General features: G+C 49.2%; 1 protein-coding gene across 1 annotated transcript in view; it reads left to right on the plus strand.

The window, feature by feature from the left end:
- Positions 1-8,382: 8,382 nt before the first annotated feature.
- The window catches only part of tnc (tenectin), a 154,478-nt gene continuing 142,744 nt past the window's right edge, over positions 8,383-20,116 (plus strand). The window contains exon 1 of the mRNA XM_070533324.1: positions 8,383-8,847. The gene's annotated coding sequence lies outside the window, so the exon portion shown is untranslated. The remainder of the gene's footprint in view (positions 8,848-20,116) is intronic.

A 20,116-nucleotide genomic window follows, 5' to 3' on the forward strand; every position in this document is an offset into this window, starting at 1 on the left:
TTTTTGTTTCTTTCTTGGCTTCCGCAGGCGCGGCTCTGCGGTGCGGATGTATAACGTTCCCGCTTTCCGTCGCAGCGCTGTCTATCCCGGGTTCGAAGCGGTGCTTGTTAGCGTGTTTGTCCTGCGGATGTGGCCCGCGTCGAATTCTTTTGTGGAAGCTAAAAAGCTCGAAGTATCGGCGGTGTTGTAGTTGTGAGAAGAAGAGGTCGATAACTCTGCAGTGTTCCCGGAGACCCTAGGTGCCGGCACTTGCCTCCGAAGTGATTAACAGCGGTTGAACGAAAGATGCCTCAGACCGAAGCCAACATTTCGGCAAAGGGACACGTCTTCAGCCCTGAGAGAGACACAAGTCCCCTTGTCGCGACGTTGACTCTAGAGACTTCCCTTGTTCCCAAGTCCCACTGTTATCAGAAATATCCACCTTCCTGCGAACCTGTGCATTGTTAGAAGACTTGCCTGCTGTTGCATTCGTCAAAAGATGTCTCACTGTCGGGCTGCGAAAGCATTGGCGCTGTACCGCAAAGTGTAACGAAAGCAGATGACGAAACTTAATATAAGACATCTGCTAATTACATTCAGAGTCAGCAAATTAGAGAGAGAGAGAGAGAGAGAGAGAGAGAGAGAGAGAGAGAGATAGATAGATAGATAGATAGATAGATAGATAGATAGATAGATAGATAGATAGATAGATAGATAGATAGATAGATAGATAGATAGATAGATAGATAGATAGATGGGGGGAAGACAGGAAGGTTAACCAGAGGTTATCTCCGGTTGGCTACCCTGTACTGGGGAAGGGGCAAGGGGATTCGATAAGTATCCGAGAACATCCGACCTATAGTTGACGTACGTCGACTATAAAAATAACGATATGAGTTACCATATGGTATGTCCGAGGCAGGTAAGTGTGCACAATAAATCACAAAAACGTGCTATCGTATGAATGTTTCGACTCCTACTTTGATTCCGTGTCGAAAGTGTCAACGCTCTTTCGCACCGCCGCAGCTGAGAACAGCAATTCTCTAGCGGTCACTTCGTGAAATCGGCTGCTCCCACGGGTCCTATTCAAGGGTGATCTATATGAAGGCGGACGTCCCACCCGGTTGTTCTAACATTGTTTAGCTGAGCGCATGGTTATGCCATGCACGCGCAATTGAGCAAGAACGCGTTCCCCGAGAGCTTAAACGCATCGCACAGCCTGCGCATTACAATCTCAGTGGTCTCCTCGTAATCCGTTGTTGCCGTCAGTAATGCAGTACTTTTAAAAGAATCAGCGCAATCGCCTCGAAAATACTTCGACTTTAGCACGGCACATTAGTCACTCGCGGATGCTATAGAGGTTGCTGTGCTCACCGCACACCTCAAAGAGAAAACGCTCAGACGAAAGCAAGAAAAGACACTTCGAGAGCGCCACACTCTGGCGTCTAGTTTATCACGACCATCTCTACGTATACTAGAACGAGAGAGACGGATTTTCGCGTCCGTATCGCAAGAGCTTCGGTCGCCTCCGTCATCGCAGAGGATATACGACGAAAAAAAAAGCTATTTCTGCCCGCACGTGCTTCTTCGCTCACTTTCTTTCTCTCTAAAGACATATATACGTGCCGCGCGCGGACCGGATTAAAAAGGAAAGAAGAAAAACGCGTGGACCTTGCGAAACGCGCGTTTCCCAAGAGATTAGTCCACGTCAAAACGTCGCTAATCTGCAACCCTAACATGCCTTCCACGCGGTGTGTACAAGACGGAAGTCTTCGCTCTCCTTCACCGTTCGTTTCCACTTGTTTGTCTTGTTTCCAGAAGTGAGCTCTGTAAGGACGATACCGCGGCTTGGTTTTCTTTTTTTCCGACATCGTTGTTTTCAGAACGCGCCGACCGTTTGTCACGAAAGTAACGTTTAACTTCAGACACTCTGGCGGTCATTTAAGGGCTATGATTCATCGTCGGCATTCACGGAGAACGATGAGACGCGGGGTGGTCGATGGCTGCGGCGTCGCACGCACCAAATCGCTCCATACGGATGGCAGCGTTTAACCTCCGCGCACTGTGTAACGACGGAAAGAGGAACGGGAGAGCTGACTGTTTCTTCGAACGGCACATAGCTTTCACAAACTCTTCATTTCGGCCTCGAGTTATAGCCAGCCGCAGACGCTAACAGACATCGGTTATAGAAGGTTCGACAGCATGCAAAGATAGGGCCCCGTGAGCATGTGGCAACGTTTCCCTTTCAAATCTCACTGACCGTTCGTATGGGCGAGCATCACGAGATGGTCTGTAGAAGCTCCGGTATACCTACGTTGGTGAACGTTTAGTTGGCGGCTGAAGTCTCCAACTGCAAAACTGCGCTTTTTTTTTAAGCTGGCTGCCTTTAACAGTGTTCTAGTGGGAGTTAGTCCTTGTTTGTGAGATATTCTTTACGCACGATCTGACGACATCACTACCCGGATTATTCTCACGTGAAAGCACTGCGAAATTAATATATTTAATCAGGCGTCGTGAAGCTAACTTGTAAATCTGCATCAGTTCACAAATCAATCTATAAGTACGTCATCAATATTAGAGAAGCTTAATAGTATACGGATCAAATTTTCATCCACCATGCACGAAGATAAAGCAACGCTGTGGTTTGGAGTAGTTAGTTACTTAAACAATATACAAAAACCTCACTTTGCACTACATGGAACCGACGAAAACACACTGTGTCACAACAGTTCTCCATTTAAGAGCGAGAGAGAAAGAAAGATATAAAGAAGAAGAGGCAAAGAGGCTAGCTGTGGTCGTGCTCGTTTATCTACCCTTCATGTGGACAATGGCCAGTAAAGAAAGATAAGAAAGAAGAAGGACTATAGGTGTGCACGTACCCGCAGACAAATGTTCTCACGTAGTCACAAGCACTTGCTTAGTCCAGTTACCTTCAAGAAGCGCATAAGCCCGTTGATGACTTCGCGCATACATGCTATAGCATCGTTACTCGGGCAAGTCCCCAGCGTATTTGCTTCCGAGAACGGCCTGTCGTCTAAGCGCCCAGACTACCACGCCGAGCATATCTTTGAGAGTCGATGGGTGGCACCGTTTAAAGGTCCATCATATGCCTCGTACTAAAATCCCAATAACCATGTGGACGTTTGCATAGGATTTTATAGAGGGCCTATATGGTAGTATGGTATTTGTGGGTTGTAGGGCATGCGGGGCACATGGTGCTGCTTTAATAGGGAGAAAGAAGGATAAGAAGGGAAGAGAGGAATGGCAGGAACCACGAACCAAGAATTTACTAATACATACACAATCTTTACGGGCCTTCCATATTTATTGTCAACGTACACTAGGTGCAAGGACATATAGTCAGAACCAACACAACGAATTAGCGGAAAGAAATACACACTATGTCTCCGCACCGAAAATGTCATCCGACACCTTCCCTTTGGGCCCCCGCGCTATCCCTTTTATTTCTCTGTCAAGACAGGCGTTCCTTAAAACCTCCGCGTGTCTGGTCCTTTCCGTGTAGTCTATCTCAGATGGGAAAAGTATTTCTGGAGACAACACTTTCTCTAACTCAGGCCCACCATCTGGACTGCTATGAGCTGTCCAAATTGTTTGTTGTTTGTTAACTGTGGTGTGACGTATTAATGGGATGTTGTGCGCGTGCGCGTGCGCGCGTGCGCGCGTGTGTGTGTGTGTGTGCGTGCGTGCGTGCGTGCGTGCGTGCGTGCGTGTGCGTGTGCGTGCGTGTGTGTGTGTGTGTGTGTGTGTGTGTGTGTGTGTGTGTGTGTGTGTGTGTGTGTGTGTGTGTGTGTGTGTGTGTGTGTGTGTGTGTGTGTGTGTGTGTGTGTGTGTGTGTGTGTGTGTGTGTGTGTGTGTGTGTGTGTGTGTGTGTGTGTGTGTGTGTGTGTGTGTGTGTGTGTGTGTGTGTGTGTGTGTGTGTGTGTGTGTGTGTGTGTGTGTAGACGTTGAATCAACAGGAACGTTCCTTTGCTCAGGAACGAGGGCTACTCAGGAGAAAAGGTGCCAAGCTATCGATGTATCAAACAGACACTTAAAGGCGCTAGCTCATGGATGGCGATTTCGCTAAGCAACCAATGCGAATGTTATATAAGACGGAGCTCCCCGCTTTTATTTAAATACGCATATGCAGCAGGGCAAGCTGATAAAAAAAGTGAACTTCAAGGACTCTATAGCTTTCTGTTCCATGTCAGCAGGGTTAGGGTCACGCGTCACACGCATAGTTACCCAAGGTGAGAATTACGCATGGACCATGGAAGCCGATGAAGATTGAGTGACATGTATGCAAATCAGGGCACGCAGTTACGGCGCCTCCATTTCCTTAAACAATGGCGACCCTATGTCATTAATGAGTGGCCGAAGGCGAACTGCTTTCATTGATATTCAAAACATTTACGCACAAAAGCTCGAATTGCGAAGTAGGTCAGATATGAGTAACCTCCGAAACCTCGACCCCATGACTACGCTAAGCAGCCCCAATGCCATGCACCCCTTCACTTGACCTACCAACCTCCATCTTACGATAGAGTTAAGCACTCTCCTTACACCTTCTGTCTTCATCTGTCTTCTTCTGCACCATGCAGCGCAAGCTGTCTCTGTAAACGTCGATCGTATTGAATGCAATTTTAGACAAGAGATTACCGCTCTGAACGAACCTTAACCTGACGTGATATTCGAATGAACATTACACACGCAGTTAAATTCACTCAGCGCTCAAATTTCACGGATGACCAGCTTCTATCAGGCGTGTAGGACCACGTGCACACACAGCAGAAGCGTAGTCGGTAAGAACCGGAAGCAACATTGTGGCGAAACAGCTCCGCCAACTACAAGTTACCCCTTCATCTGTCCAACTAAGCCCGCGGAAGAACTGCCGTCAAACTTGAGAAAACGCCTCAGTTCGGGGCCAGCTCCAATTTCCCTATTGAAATGCATGTAAAACGCAAAAAAGATATCGTGGAACAACTGTTTGACATGTATGAATTAAAGTTTTCGCATTTGAGAGAGAACGTTAACTTCGTGTAGCACTAGCAAATAAAGTTTTGACTAGAGAAAGCTTCAAGAAAGCAAAGAAGGAGAAAACAACTGACTAACGAAGTTTACAAATATGTAGAGAGAGAAAGAAAGGACAGGAAAGGCAGGGAGGTAACTCTGCATCTGACAAGTGTCGTAGTACTGTAAACTGCACCTGCATACAAGAGCATGCCAAGCAGGTAAATTCGTTATATGAGTTTCCAGCTTACCTGAAATTGTTACCATGCTTACGAGTGCTTTGCAAAAGTCCTGCTCGCAATTTAGTGGTATAACTGAGAGCGGTGTATAACACATCGATTTTGTCGAATTTAGAGGCCCTAATATATGGTATTTTACAGAATTGTTGCATACTAACTACTGAGTAAGAAAGTTGAAAACTCACTACTTTGGCTCTTTTTACCAATTTTCACAAATTTTCACAAATTTTTGTAAAAGAAATTGGTGACCTGAATAAAAAACCTGCTGGCAACACTCAATAAATATTAACTTATGCTTTTGAAGAGAAAAACTCGCTACTAATTCACTGTACTGGGTGTGGTGAAAATTAATTTCTGCATTGTACTTTATATAGATAGTATATTCCTAGGTAACGCTTCCTTTTAACTCGTGCTCGCAAGGCACGCTTCTCGAGCCTTTATCAGTGAGCGAACTTATTAGACGTCAGCGATTCCTCTGTCTCTGCCAGAGCGCCGTACCGAGCGTACTTCGCCTTGCACATTGCTCATAGTGTCCACAGGTGTTGCATACACCTTAGATGTATGTCTGGATTTAGCTGACACAGTCGGTGCTGTATTTTATTATAGGACATATAAGAGACTGTGTCTCGTAGAAGTATCACAGGTATTACCGCACCTGACTTCCGGAAGGCTCACCCTCTGCTATTCTTAAAATACGTCTTGTAACCCCTCAGCGCAAAGCGGTGCCAAGTGTGATGTCACGGTATGTTGTTATAGCACCGTTTTTTTCTTTTTTTGAACTATTTCTAGGATAACAAAGAAATTTTGTGCTAGTATGTGAAAACTGTGCAAGGCGCTGTAGAACAGCGTTCAACTGCAAATATATCTTTTCGCTAAAAAAAAAAAGAAGTAAGGAAATCTTCATGGGGTACGACACCGCCTCAGCGCAAAGAAAGGACAGAGAAAACCATGAGGGGTATATTTGGGGAACGTAAAACGGCTGCTGATTTGTGTTGTTGGTCGCATAGCAAAAGTCCGAATTGATCAATCGTTTCTGCTTATTTCCTTAGAAGGACGTGTGAAAACAGGTTACTTAATGCGCGAATTACGTTGTTCACGAGATCTAACCGCTAATAGGACATTGTTATCCTTACCCAGACGGCTCATGTTTAAATTTTGCAGTCGCCACTAGAAATGATTTGCTGTTAAAATTTATCACTATGGGGTCCGCGTTTTCGTCGTGTAACGCAAAAGGACAAAAAAACCGTAAAGTGTTCCTAATCCAACTATCGCATACTTACGCCGTTTTCGTGAATTTGAGAGCAGGTGGAGCGGAATAAGGCAAAAAAAAATGCGACTGGCAAGCGCCAAGGCAGGCAGCAGCCATTGTAACAAATCTCGCGTCATTATGCCGGCTCGGCAGCTTCCATGCAGTGAATGTGCGTGTGCCTTCTTATTTGAAGTTAGGCGTGTAAGATCGCTGCTGTGCATAGCGAACAGCCTGCGAAAAAACATAGCCCACTTAATCTGCTCTCTCAGCTTGTCCACATTAGACAGAAGCAGCGTAATGACACGCACACCACATCCGCACAGAATATACGTCAAAAGAAATATCGTGCTATGAGCTACGACACGTACATGCCCGGCTACTAGACTATGTATGCCTGCGCGTCCCATTCAAAGAAGGCCCTTCAAGCTTTCTTAGAGACACTGGTCTCAACGAGGTACTTTATTAATTTAGTGGAACATTTTCTTGGGCGAATTGGTTCACAACTGAGCAGGACTGAGTTGGTTCATAATTGAGTACACGCTCCAGCGCTGCATCATCATCTCAACATAGCTTCTTTATTCAGTTTCTATGTTGTGTGTCGGTGACGTGGACTGTGCGTATCATTTGATTTTTCACCATGCCCACGAGGAGTAGAATACTAGGAGCACCGCCAGGCACATCTCTTTATAATTCTATAATGACCTCCCCTCCCTACCTCTCTCTCTTTCCCTCTGCATGTCCTTCAATGCGTTGGCTCATTTGTGTAACAGAGAACATGCTGTATTCTATCAAAAATGCAACACTGGACAATACTCGGTGCGTAGGACATCAGACAGCAGCTAGGGCCACGTAAATATCCCAGCGTTATTAGAAACTGCAGCGGAGGACGGTCACGAAGTAGGGAATTTGCTCTTCTTAAGTATGACGTCCACATGCAGAACGAGCTGGAACTTCTGGTCATGAACCCACGCGCTGAGTGTGATGTGTCTGTTACGGAGAATGAATCAAGCTGTTGTTCCCCTCCATTACATTTTATTCGTGGTTATAGCAGGTGCTGTTACTTCAGTGCGCAAATTCATGCCGAAGGCTCCCATGGCTGGTTGTCATGACAGCACTATTTAGCGTGCATTGTCAAACAGCACAGATAGCCTAGGAGTCTTCAGAGTTCGCACAGCGCATAGAAGTGTGTATCGCTCATATTTGACAATATAGACAGGTAGTAATCAGTGCGTGTGTCATCATGTTCTGATAGCATAGCTGTAGCATTGCCTCCAATGGAAGAATCAGCGTCCGAATTTTTCAACGAATATTTCTTTGCCGGCCCGCTCTTTCACCTTTCATCCGAACAAGGATTCAACCGACCGGCGGTTGCCCACCGCGAGAACGTCGCCCAAACCACGCGTCGAGAGCATCCTGCGCCGGCAACCGGCGTTCTCCGGCGCGGACGTTCACACGCGCAAGCGCACGAACCGCCCCGAGCCGATAGCACCATCACCATCCTCCCTCTGATCCCCGCCGACCAAAGTAAGCGCCGAGACGATGCGCCTGCTATTTCGGGCTCGCCAGCGCGCGGCGAACGCCATCTGTCGGGCGTCCCGTCGTTCCCTCCACCGCCGGCCACCTTCGGCGGGGTACCTGCGCTACAACCGCACTCCAGCGCGCGCGCGCGCGCGCGCTCGCTCTCTCACTCTCGACACGTCCCCCTCGCTCGCTTTCTTCCGGCGCGTCCAATGGGAAGCGCGCCGGGAGCCCCCCTAATTGCCCCCTGGCGGAATCCGCGGTATTTAAACGTGCAGTCTCCCCCGGACCGATCCCAAAACATCCTCAGCACTGGCCTTCCGCACGGACCCGGCCAGTCGTCCACGAACCCCGTGCCGCCGTCCATCCGTGTGTCCTCCCTGGTGGACCCACCTCACCCATCCCCCCCCCCCCTCTTCGCGGCAGCATCTCTCCTCCCCGGCGCGAAGGACGTTCCTCACGCGGATGTGACACTTGGGCCGCCGCTCCCGAGCCAGCGGTCAGTCGTAGCCCAGCGGTCAGCCCGACAAGAGCTCGGCATCGTCCTGCAACACACACACAACCCCTACCTGCCAGCGGGAGGAATCGGCGACAAGTGTTTGTGCCCTGGTGCTCTGAGACGCGCTTCGAGTTTGTCGTCGTCGTCGTCGTAGGCGGCGGCGGACTTGTGGAGTGACTTGGTGAAAAGAAATAATAATTAGCAGAAACGTCCTGTGACTCGGTCACTTGTCACGGGAAGGTGTGCTTCTCTGCAAGGTCGTCGCGCCGCGCTGTGACCGCCAGCCCCGGGACAACCGTCGCCCTTGGAGCTGAAGACTGCAACGTCTCCAAAACGGACGTGGAGTTGACAAGGTAAGCTGGCTTGACCTCATTGCCTCGGTGACATCCGTATTTATCATAGCCTCACGTTGCCTACGGTACGGTGCTTTTTCCCACCGAATGTGCTTGTTGATGGTTGCCTCGAACCTCTGCGTCATTTCTTGACATCTACTGCAAGGCTACCGAACTACGCTACATTTCATATTGGCTGTGAGTTTGATTTGGATGTGTTTGAACATGCAGTAAGTGCAAGAAAGACAACTGCATGAAAAAATAATTTTTTTTTAATGTTCACGCATTACCTGCACGTTTGCGCAGATGAAGACATGAAGCTATTCGCATTAAATTTCCACTGTGACTGACTTAAGGATTGATTTAGAAATCACGCTGACTCTGTCCCTACGCCTGAAAAACAATAAGCCATGTGAAGTGCATCCCCAAAGAAAAACCATTGCCAATTTCAACTGCACCTCAAAATAGGAATAAAATCTAAAGATTCAGGTTTTCACAAACAGTCCTAAATTGTAGATATTTTTTTCGCCCATAATTATTTACTATATATTCACGTGACCAGAACGCGTCACTTTTATAAAATTGACATGGGTCTCCCAATCATGATTCTCCAACAATCAAAACTTGAGCTTTGAGAGTTGAAGTTGAAGGTTATTCATATGCAAAACATAGGTACATAAACGTAATATACAGACGAGGGTCCCAAAGTAGTGATACTAAAAACGGGACCCTCAGGGGATAAAACGAATGAAAAATTTGTTCGAACTCGTGATTTTTTTTTTCGCGTGCGTGCGTGCTTGCGATCATCGCAAGAGGCATATTTCAATGAATGTCCACGCTATTTACCTACGCGACACTAATCTGTTTGAACCCCGTCAATATCGGTACCCTAACAATTCGACACCAGAAAGCATGAAAAATTCGGTAACGGAGTTGTCCTTTTTTCTTTCTTCTTGCTGTTGGCCTTTGTATAAAGTGTCCACGAAGAGGTTACCACTCAACAGACATCGCCTATAGGTATAGCCCGAGAAAAACCTTGGCACCGTTATAGCTACAGAAGGTATCGCGACGCCAAACAACGGAGCGGACGATTCGAGGAAAACCGAGCGTTAGAAGTCTAGCAAATCGAAGCACGTTTCTCTCCGTGCTATGCGAGCTGCGTCTCCTGCGGAATAACAATGCACGCGTTTCGACGAAGGTCGGTCCGTCACCCCTGTTGAGGTGCGCTGACTCCGCCGTCCGCACGGGACCGATTTAATCAAGGCCGCCCGTGAATCGACGTTTCCACGAAGAAATTAAAGGATTGCCTAAGGGTCGCCAGTCATGCGGAGCGGCATTGGGAGCCGCTTGAGGAAGCGGTGGCTGGTAAAAATTTATCACGTAGTGTTACCTTGCTCGTTTGACGGCATTAAGAAACCGAGGCTCGCTTGATCCGGTTGTTGGACTTTACGTATACGTTAAGGTCAACAGTAAGGCGCACGTTGTGAGTTTCGTAGCGCTCTTGATGCGTCACGCATAATTTCGAAACACTCCCGTCGCCCGTTTCTTTCCGCGATACAGTCGCAGCAGCACGGGTTGTTTAAGGAAACTCCCAGCGAACTACTACGCAGGACGCGCGCTTTTTGAGTTCACGGAACACTGAAGCCCATCGCGTGATCGCATTGCGCACGCTCAATATGAAATGCGTCGCCTCACATCCACGGTGCAATGCGTTATCTCACTATAGTTAAACCGTGACTCATTTAGCGCTGTTAATTCTTTTTTCATTACCACGAACGTGCTTTACAGCTCCTGCTGGCTTAACCTGGGGGTATCGGAGAGCCAGATGTGTCTTCTGAAGCCGCAGGGGCAAAGTTCATGGGGAAATATTATAAGTGGAGAGTTGCAAATCAGCATTTTCATCCGCATCTTAGCGCCCGCTACAGTAGCGTGCATGCGGCTGAAGTTGCACGGTGATTGCACTGCCTCAAGCAGTGCAACTAGCTGTCGACAAGTGCCTCGGGTCAGTTCACCGTCTGGTTGTCGTCAGCCCACAAACCCTCAATTTTCAACGGAAGCCATGAATGTGAAGCCAGAAATTGAGGTGGGCGAAATAGCTTACACAATAGTAAGCAGCTTGGGCGTCGCAAAATCAATGGACGTCGGATCCCGTCGGATTCCGTCAATGACGGGCGCCCTAATCCTACAGACGGCAAGTGTTCGAGAGAGATCGCACAGCAGAGCTCCCTAGCAGACGAGGCCACCCCGTATAGACCCGCGACGCTTTCTTTCTGCGTGCAAAAACCAGACGCATTAACGCACGCCTGAACGCCGAGGCGAGAGAGAGTATATACCGGCTTGCGAGGAAGCCACGGCGAACGTATAGCAGTTACGTGGTGCATTGCGGAGGAAACGAAATGAGAAGGAAAAAAAGAAGAACAGAAGAAGGAGTGACTGCACTTCTCCGGCGATTCTTCTTTTCCCATCCCCCTCCCGTCTCCGCCATTGGTCTCTACCATTTTCTTTGCCTCGCGATCCCTCTCATGCGAACTTCCTGCACCGTATTTCATCGCCACTCGGCCAGAATCGACCAACGTACGTACGCACACACGTACGCACGCACGCATGCACGCAAGGTTCGGAGCCGTTGTTTCTGTCTGCCTCGGAAGACTCGACGAAAATGAAGGGGAAAAGAAAGAAAATGAAAATACGACTGGTCGGGAGAGGAAACGGCGCACGCGCGCGCCCCTAGTAAGGCAAATAAAGGAGACCTGCCTCGTAAAACACGTCCGGGGCAAAAGAACAAGAACACGGTGCACCTCTTCAAAGGTGCGGTTCCTCCCCCTGTGGGAGCAAAAAACACGGCAGCCGCAGAAACAAAATGAAGCCGCGCAGTGCGGGAGTCAGTGACACTGAAACCGCGGCGCCGAGCTCCTCCCTGGCGCACACCGGTGCCGTCCACGCAAGGGCAGGAGCTGTGCGGTGAAGCCGGAGCTGAAGGAAACGAAAGGGGCTCTCGACATCGCTTATATAGCGTTATAGCGGGGCCGGGAAAGCGAAATTAGAGAAACTGGCTCTAGAATGCCATTGTATGGCTTGCCCGAAAAGTAATGAAGAGACTAATTCAGAAGATGACGCGAAAAGTTAGCAAAAGACGTCAACATCGTAAAAAGCCATGACAGGAATGAGAACACATGGTGTTGGAAGCGAAGCACGTACGAATCCGTTTTCTCGATTTCGCTCAGCTCGCGTAAATTAAATGTTTCAGATTAGTTCAGTCCGATTGCCTGTAGCTCGTGCGACTTTGGAGGTACCGGCGCGTTGGATTGCGCTGGCGCCTCCTGGATTGGTCAAACACACGACTTTATTCTGAATTCGATCTGGTATAACGATACGTTAGGTTAAATGTTTGCTGTCAGATGGCCAAGCATGGACAAAGTAAGACGGCAAGGCAACTACTCCATGCATAGAGGAATACGCTCTAATAAGCAAGACGTTCCATCAATGCCCTCGGGCTTTTCGTGACTCGCTTCGCTTCGTAACTTACGCGCCACATCATTTAACCGCGACTGTGTAGTGGCTCTGGTCTGTACGGTCCCGCCTTAACTACAAGCGTGTGTTACAACAGACCAACACTGATGAAACTCACGAAGTATCAGTCAATACTTGGCCCGCTCTACCTCTCACGTTTCAGCCGCATACACTAGAAGAATAAGAACAAAGAATTGAACGGTGAAGACCGGCAGCTTCAAGGCGTGCATACTACGTGTGCGGTTCATATATAAGAGCGTCATCAAGGGCGGAGGAGTTCGCGACTTTCTCTGGGCTGTGCGGCTGGTTACACGGGCGAACTGCAGGCGCGATTGGGACGGTGCCAGTTAAGGTAGCGTGACCCGCTAATGAATTGCGTGTTTCTTGGACGCGGCTCCCGATGGAAGCCAGAGATTGCGCGGCAGGTGGGGTAAGGCGATACGATCGACTCCTGTAAGGGCGGCCCGTCTCATCCGAGCGTGTTATAGGTTCCTGTACGTACGACGAGAGCGTAGAAAGAGAGAGAGAGAAAAGACGAGTGGGATGCAGAAGGTGAGAATAACTCGCTCTCGGCGTTCGCCTGTGTGTGACGACACGGTGCGAACAGCAATTTACTAATTATGGGAGGACATGCTAATCGACAGCTTAAGGCTGTGCCAGCGCGCTGGCTTTTTGACAAATGAGAAATGCGCTAGACGGGGAGGTTGCACGCCGTCTCGTCTAGTTGGAGGCTTGCTTCCCGGAATTTCGTAGGGGAAAAACGTAAAATATACAGAAATTCGACACTTTCTATTTTTTTCCCCTGGCGTGGTTGGTTTTGCGTCGGATCGAAGGTCTATGAACGTGCGTGCTTGTGTAAAGCAGCCGCTTCTTCTACTTCTCTTTTTTCTCTTGTGCTTCAGGGAGCAAAGAAGGCATCGTTATTTACAGCCATAATCTCCTGATCCGTGAACTCTTTACAGAGTTGACCTTGAAAATGTACGCGAGGGAACTGTTCTTTGTTAAGTCAAGCTCACTGTCCTTTATTAATCTGTCCCTCCCCCCCCCCCCCCCCTTCTTCGTATAGGCAGTTCTGTGCGTTTCTACTTCACCTTCCGAGCTAAGAAGCTAAATAGCATCACTCTCCTCCAGACTTCTTCGCAAGCGCGAAATGAAATGCATATCGGTTTTGTTCCAAGTATATGTGTGACTGGAGGTATAGATTACATTTTGCGGCAAAGGGACCAACTCAATGTTTGTCTGTTACTTCGTGCATAACTAACCACAATCACCCAGCCTATTCAGAAGCTCAAAAGGCTTTTCAACATGTTTAGCGTGAATTACACAAGTGCACAACACGAATACCAAGTTGACGAGCATATGAGCTTTATTCAAGACTGAAAAAAAAAAATGTTTATTTGACAAAACGTAGACGCCTGCAGCGTGCTGCTTCTGACTTCTCACAATGGCACGTCAACAAAGAAACGGGTTCTTCACTTTCGCAACATAACAGTCAATAGCACGGGCCGACTTCAAAAGCGATTACGCGCCGGAGTTGCCTTCGTCTGTGCACGTGTGGCCGGACTACAGAAGAACTCGAACGCTGTGACTCCTTCAGTTTTGTCAGGCACAACGTTCTTCACTCTTGTTTCGTTGTTTTTTTTTTTAGATACGTCCGCGTCTGCTTGTGATGCAACTGTTTTGACACTGAGTACTCTGTATCCGACCCATATGTAGTGCTCGTGTGGCTCCGGCCGCAAGGCTATAGCGTCGGCAAAGAAGATGCGGAGTCGGGTTGCGTAACGCGTTCACGCGCCATTTGGAGCGACCTTCCGATATTCTCACCCGGTGGTCGAAGCACGCTGCAGAGGCGTCGTTCTACGCGACACAGTCTACAGACGCTGGTTCCATACACAGCGTCGCTTGCCCGGTCGCGTGCATCGCATCGAGTATCGAGGCAAGAACGAGCTCAGAAGGGCACCATCCAGTCACTCGGAACCCCTCCTTGTGATTAGCCCCGTGGCCGGCAAAACTCCCAATCCGCCGAAGCATTTACCGAGTCAGTAAAGCTATGCAGAGGCGTTCGCACACGTCTTGCGTGGTGCGGGCTTAACACACACACACACACACACAAAATAAAGGAAGGAGGCCCCAAAACAAGGGCGAATTACCATTAAAAAGACAGAAAGAAAACAGGAGGGCGCCGCATAACTCGGGATTACTATAGGCTCAAAGGTCCCTCGCCATGTTTTTTTTTTCAACCCGGTGAACTGCACGGAGATAACGCGATTGCACAATGCCAACGCACCCTCCTCTTCCTCTGGCTGAGGAGCAATGTCTCCATTCGCGGTGGTCTTTGGCACGGTTCGATTCTTTTGGAGATTTTTGTTGATAATTTTTCTTTGTCTTACTTTTCTCGGTATTCCTCTGTGGCAGTTAACCTTTCTTGTTGCCGTTGTATGTGCCACGAAGACACGCAAGGTTGCGTTTGAACCTGGAGCTGGAGCGTGTACTAAACCATATATAGGAGAGCCACGAGGATTACTGAAGCGTACCGTAATCCATGCCGGACTGACGCTGCTCGAATAACCTGTAAGTCAAGTGTGGACCACTCCGGTCCACACACAGGCCTCTCTTTGTTCGTGACAGAGCAATAAAACATGGGAGATAGTGAGCGAAGAAAAAATAATAATAATAATAATGCACTGGCGGCATGGACTGCAGCGCCTGTCAGCGCATCGGATCACGGTGAAACGTTGCCTTCGTTGGATTAGCCATAGACTAGGAATGGTAGTCACATATACATGTATATATGCATATCGACGATTATGTGTATGTACCCGAAACAGCGTTAGTCTGGTCATTGGCCCGTAGGGTCTGTCCATGCACAGTTCCTAAGGAAAATTTGTATGCCATTGTGTCGCGAAAACGCTGAAATTATTTCCCACGCCGCCTATTGGCCGCGTTTGCAAGAACTGCCAGGTACATCGTGACATCGAGGGAAGTTGGTGAATCCTCTCTGTATTTTTTCCATCTTCGTTTCTTTGACTGCGACTAAATTTGTCTCCTTGTTCCTTTCCCGGTACCGGCCCGCGCCCCACCGGGTTTTGTCGCCGACTGTAATAAGGTCGAGCTACATGCTGACCTGCTACAGTCATGAAAAAAGTGTGATTCATTTTGACATATTTTACTGGCTGCGACTTGAGCCACACATTTGCATGCGGTAATGTGGGAAGGGTAGCTTTCATTTTTATCATCAGAGTGCACAATCCAGGTAAAGCGCTGTAAACAAACAGGTAACCAGTGTAGAAGATGTACGAGGACGCCATACCTCGCGACTAACACTCCTGCATCGAATTTCGCCATATTTCGTTTTGCTGTTTATAACGGTTCAAGTCCAAGCGAACAGTGATACCAACTCTCCGAGGCATCATGGTGAAACCCTTACCCGGCCAAAAGGAAATAAAAATGCAAATATTTTTCTGTTCTTCCCTCTGCTGCTCCAGATCAGCAGCTATCCCCAACGAACGCACTCATTCAAAGCAACCATTCGAAATCCCACTGGCACTCGCTATGTGGCATCCTTCGATCACCCTTCTCAAGCCGGCGCGCGCGAGCCGATGGATGATGACTCACGCCGGCAGCGAACTCACGTCACGTCCATAGGAGAGCCGTGTATCAAAGCGAACAAGACGCGTACCTGCAGAAGTCGGCCGAGTAGCAGCCGGCGTCTGGCACGGTGTGCAGTCTGCGAATGCCTTTCACATAAAGAAACTACGCCTTCTCTGCGGGGCTCGTTCAAGCTCCACGATAGACGCGCGCAGCGTCGCCGAGCGGCGGTGGCAGCGGCCGACCGTTAATTCAGCATCCTCCGGCGAAGTTTTGCGCCGATGTGGGCTTCAGACAGGCATAGACCCAAGCAGGGCGGCGGGGCCTGCAGTAGCGCGGCACGCTGACTGGCGCACGGCCCGTCGTCAAAGGTCGTTCTCTCCTGCCAGCCGGAGAGGTGGCCGCGCTCGCTGTTGCCAGTCCTTTAAGCCCAGCTGTGGCGGGGCGCGTCACAGCGGGCTCGCGTGTGACGAATGGATTCGCTCAGATTCACCGTCTGAGTCCCCCTCCTGCCGATCTTCGGCGCGCAGCCGTCTAGGAACGCCGCCGCCGCTCCAAACGGCGCGCACGCCGAACGGGACGAGCTGGCGAGAAAGGAGACGATGGGTCCTTCGCCTGGATTAACGCGCGCGCGCGCTCCCCGCCACTTCGCCGGGGCGAGCAGCAGGGCGATAGCGGAGGAAGAGGCTTGCTTGCTCGCTTGCGCGCCGGAATGCTGAATTCCCACTCGTCCCGCCGCTGCTAGCTGCTTCGGGCGACGGCGGCGGCGGCGGTGGTTCGGCCTGTTCGTTAGAGCGCCGAGATCTCCTCCTTCCCATCGTCGTCACCTTCCTTGCTTTCTGCCTATCGCTTCCCCACGTCCCCTCGTCCAGCTGTATTATCCATGCTCCACTCTCTCGCGTAACCCCCCCTCTCCCCACCAAAAAAAAAAGAAAACGGCAAAGAAGCGCGCTTTATCGTTATTATTTTGCTGGTGGTGGTGGTGCGTCTACGACTACTTTGATCACCACCATCATCTCGTCCCCCCCTTCTCTTGCGCCCCTCACATAGCGGGTCCACCTCGGCAGAAGACTCGTCAGTCAGCATCGTCGTCGTCACGGAGGGCTTCGATAAACGAGAGGAACGCGATGCGTTCTTTCGCGCCTCCGATCTTGCTACTCTTCTTTCTCGCCGGGGCGGGAAAAGATAACAAACGCGCCCGAAGCCAGCCACGGCAGCGGTCGCAGGTTTCGCAGCGCCTCTACGTCCTGCCACCTATGGATGCCGTTTCGTAGCGGTTTCTCGAGCCTTGGGCAGCTCAGAGAAGGCTGCCCTATCGGTCCCGGATTTTCGTCTCTGTGTTCTCTTCGACTTTTCTCTCTTTTACTCTTGTCTCTCCTGAGAGTTCAGCTGCCATCGCGGAGAAAACCGGCGGGATGGCTCGCAATAGCGACGCCTGTGCGTGCCGCCGACACCTCTGGAACGGTCTGGAACTCCTCTACGTTCCGCACCCTTCCTCCTTCTGTCTGTCTCTCTTCCAAGCAGATTTTTTTTTCCTTTCTTTCTTTCTTTCTTTCTTTCTTTCTTTCTTTCTTTCTTTCTTTCTTTCTTTCTTTCTTTCTTTCTTTCTCTCTCTCTTTCTTTCTTCGTTTCCCTCTCATCTTTCGTTTGCGATTGAGTCCGGGTACAGGACTGCGTGTTTGCACCCACGCTCGCCGGAAGCTAGCCCAGCTCAAACCTGTTCGCCGAGTACGTACAGTGTTGCCACCTGAAGTGGCCCGGTATAGGGCAATACACTCCTCCCTCCCTTCGTGTGTGTGTGTGCGTGTGTGTGTGTGTGGACACAAAGACTGAATGAGAGCTGAACTTGTGTTTGTCTAATGTTTTTTTTTCCTGCTTCTTTCTTGCTTTGTTCTAAACAAATAAGTTCAGCGATGGTACGCGCCGCCAGCGCCGTCTTCCCGAGTCAGCGGCGAGTTCCGCGAACTCGTTCACAAAGAAGGCGGTTCCCGGTTATCGGTGTAGGTGTGAGACCTGGGTTGGGTCATTACACCGACTGACGGCTTGTGTTTTCGTTGGTTATACTCGATGAAGGTCAATATGACGTTCGTGTCTGACCTCGGGCAACGCAAGGTGTGTATATGCTGACGTGGTCGAACAGTGCCGTCTAGTGACGGTGTCGCTTGATGTACGCAATTCCGCTTTGCGTGGGCTATACGAAAAGATATTTGATTCAGTAGAGATACCAGCAGTCGTAGAGGCATTACGTAATCAAGGAGTACAGGAGGCATAAGTGAATATTTTGGAAAATATCTACAAAGATTCCACAGCTACCTTGGTTCTCCACAAGAAAAGAAGAAATATACATTTAAAGAAAGGGTGAGGCAAGGAGGCACAATCTCTCCAATGCTATTCACTGCATTGTTGGGCGAAGTATTCAAGCTATTAAACTGGGTAGGCTTATATATAGGAATCAGGATCAACGGCGAATATCAGTAACCTTCGCTTTGCAGATGGCATAGTCCTGTTCAGCAACACTGGATACGAATTGCAACAAATGATTGAGGAACTTAACAGAGAAAGTGTAAGACTGGGGTTAAAGATTAATATGGAGAATAACAAAGATAGTACTCTCTAGCCTGGCAAGGAAACAGGAGTTCAAGATCGCCGGTCAGCCTCTAGAGTCTGTGAAGGAGTACGTTTAGCTAGGTCAATTACTCACAGGGGACCCGATCATGAGAAGGAAATTTGCAGAAGAATAAAAATGGGTTGGAGTGCATACGGCGGTCATTGCCAGATCCTGACTGGAAGCTTATCACTGTAATTGAAAAGAATGTACAAACAATGCATTCTACTGGCGCTAACATATGGGGCAGAGATTTGGAGTTTGACAAGGAAGCTCGAGAACAAGTTGAGGACCGGACAAAGAGCGATGAAATGAATAATGTTAGGTAAGACGTTAAGAGACAGAAAGTGAGCGGTGTGAAGCAATGCTTTCATTCCTACATTCTCGTTGCGCTCATATGTAAGTGCTAATGAGCCGCAAAGAAATAATGTAAAGGCTTAAGGTGGACAAGGACTGATCAACGTTGCCTTGAGCTTACAACATCGGGGTGTCACGATTGAGGAGTGATATGCGCACAGCCGGCTGACTGCAACAAGTACCAACACCCGCATTCTATTTTTATTGCTGCACGACAAAAAAGCAATAAGGGTTAATGTAAGAGAAATGTGCTATACGCCAACGTGCAAATGCATCCGAGTGGACATTAACCTCATGCAGTAGTAGTTCATGGGTTAACCCGCCGCGGTGACTTAGAGGCTATGGCTTTGCACTGATGAGCACTAGCTCGCAGGATCAAATCCCGGCCGCAGTGGCCTCATTTCGATGGGAGCGAAGTGCAAGAACGCCCGTGCCCAGTGCAATGGGGGTACGGGGCACGTTAACGATCCCCTCGTGGTCAAAACTAATCTGGAGTCACCCCGCTTCCACGTGCCTCGTGCACAAATCGCGGTTTCGGCATGTAAAAACCACATAACTCAACTCAATTAGTTCAGAGATTAAAGATAATGCAGGCGTTTAATAATGCACGTGTACGCTGCAAGATAAGGGTCATCCAACGTCTGCAAGGCTATGCTGTATAGAGACTCATTTGTCAAATAATAACCATTTATAGGCCTTATTATGTGCCTGGCCTCACTTTGACGTCAATGTATACTCGCAAGATTTCACGTAGCACGATATCGAGCACGAAATACTACGACATCGGGTAAGAAAGTAAAACGTCTGCCTGGTGGTCAAAATCTCGGATGACTGCTGCCGAAGCGAGCGACAAAAAAGCAAAAACAACGCGTGATTGAAAAGAGAGCATGTAGTTAGCGTTTCCCTGCACTAGATATCGCTTCAGCTCTTGCCATCATGCGTTAGTGCTGTGCCACTCCCTCGTCTAACGGAGATGGCAAATCAGTAACGCGATCGTAACGAGAACACGTAAACCAGCATAAACGAGGCAGGCGAGATCACAGGGAGAGGTCGCCGAATGCAAGGGTGATGTAATGACCAGCCTACTCTGGTCCCAATGCGCAAGAAAAACCAGGACAGCGAAGTCAGGTGGAAAAGGCCGTCCTCGTCACTAAGAAAAGGGAACACTTCTTGCTCCGTCCCGACAGCAACAATCAGCGGTTGTCCAGCAGCGGACCGGCCGCCGGCCAG

This window comes from Dermacentor albipictus, chromosome 2 (genome assembly GCF_038994185.2).
Source record: "Dermacentor albipictus isolate Rhodes 1998 colony chromosome 2, USDA_Dalb.pri_finalv2, whole genome shotgun sequence".
In the NCBI taxonomy this organism is placed as follows: Eukaryota; Metazoa; Arthropoda; class Arachnida; order Ixodida; family Ixodidae; genus Dermacentor; species Dermacentor albipictus.